Below are 2,034 nucleotides of genomic sequence, written 5' to 3'. Positions count from 1 at the left end.
GCCAAGTGTCATTGTGGTATTAGGATCTGAGGGTGTTTCCAGAATGCAGCACACCAGACACAAAAAGATGAAGTGTGATTTCCATTTTTGCTTCGGGATTTGTTATTGTCCTTGTAAATTTGGTGAGTTGGCTGGAGGGTTTTGTTTTTTCTCCTGTTTGCCCATGGATAACCTGTAAGCATAGAGGTTTCCTTTTGAACTCTTCCCTCACAATCCCTCAGTCAGGGTTCTTTTGGGCAGCAGCAGCACATTAGAGAATGTTGGCTTTGCAAAATTTCTTCCTATTGCATGCTGATTGGATTGAATTTGTGGCATTTTGCTTAAGCTTTTTCTGTACAATGGTCTTCCCTACACCGTAGCCTTTTGAGTTGGATGGGGTATCTGCTGCTGTTGGCTTTGGGCTACAGCTCTGAAAAAGGGAACAAGGAGACTGAGGACCATTTGTGTTCAGGTCCTGCTGAGTAAAGACTTTTTAGTGCAGACTTTTGAGGGAGAAGCTACCACATTCCTGTAGGTAATCTCTTACCTACAATCTATAAGGAAACCCAATAAAATCATTGGTTCCTTGGATTGAACTTGGGCAGAATCATACATGGATTTGCCATTGCAACCTTAGGAGGAGGGGTAGAAGTTGCTGTGTATCCCCCTGAGAAGGAATTTTAGCAGTAGGGATCATCACTAAAGTTTATATAAATAGACTAGAATGTCCAGTGTGTATTGTGTGTCAAGCTACAGTAATGCTGCCCTCCTCCTGGTGTTTAATCTCTAGTTACAGTAACAGTTACGACAGAGTTAATCTCTATCAGTAGTTCAGTGAAGTGGAAACTCTTTCCATGTTTAGGACTTCATGAGAATGGCCTGGTTCCAGCTCTGAGAAAGCCGCTGATGCTTTCTAAGATTAGGCTAAAAGAACCTGTCTTCCTCTTTTCCCTGCCAGATCACCTGAGTGCTCTTGGCTGAGACACTGGCAGCTTCTAATTCTACAGGGGTCAATGGGAAACAGCAAGCTATGTGACTGACCCAAAGCTTGAGATTTAACTTGGTAGGATCAAGTCAGAAAGGATTTAGATTTTAAACACGTTTGTTCATTTATTTTTATTTTTTTCTATAAAAGTGTTTGTCTTGCCTTTAAATCTTTAACAGTACCATTGATTATATATATATGGAAATTAAAAGAATTAATATTTTTAGTTTCTCTCTCTCTCTCTCTCTCTCTCTCTCTCTCTCTCTCTCTCTGTGTGTGTGTGTGTGTGTGTGTGTGTACTAGTAGTGTGGTACACATGTGCCTGAGGACAATCAAAGTGTCATTCTTTGGAACTCATCTACTTCCTTTGAAGCAGGGCTTCTCACTGGTCTGGAGCTCAATACTAAGGTAGTAACGAGTCTCTTTTGTCAGCAATACTAGAAGTCTACCTGTCATCTCCTCCCTAGCACTGAGATTACAAGCACATGCCCCATGCCTGGGATTTTATATATGAGGATCAAACTCATGTCCTCATGCTTACAAGTAAACCACTTTACTGACTTAGCTATCTCCCAAAAGCATTGCCAAAGCCCTTGATGCACATTGCCAAATTTGTACTTAGATAAACTACCAATTCATAGTAATGATAGTATTATATATACATATATCTTGCCTATTAGGATATGAAAGCTCTGTCAAGTATCGAGTATATATATATTTATACTATATATTTGTATAATATATAAATATTACATATTTATATATTATATATTTAGTATATATTACATATTATATATTATACTAAAAGCTACATACCGTGCCCTATCTTCACTTTTTCTTTTGAGATACAATAAGGCTAAGTTGCCTAAGTCAGCCTTGAACTCACTTGAGAGCCTAGGAAGGTTTTGAACTTAGAATCCTTCTACCTTGACCTTCCAAGTAGTTGTGATACAAACATGTACCAACCACCAAGCCTGGCTCAAAGGATTTTTACTCATTCAGCAAAGGTGTGGGAAATGTTTGGAGAGAGAGAGAGAGAGAGAGAGAGAGAGAGAGAGAGAGAGAGAGAG

The sequence above is a fragment of the Grammomys surdaster genome, unplaced genomic scaffold (genome assembly GCF_004785775.1).
Source record: "Grammomys surdaster isolate TR1022 unplaced genomic scaffold, NIH_TR_1.0 125630, whole genome shotgun sequence".
In the NCBI taxonomy this organism is placed as follows: domain Eukaryota; kingdom Metazoa; phylum Chordata; class Mammalia; order Rodentia; family Muridae; genus Grammomys; species Grammomys surdaster.
This window is presented reverse-complemented; position numbering follows the sequence as displayed.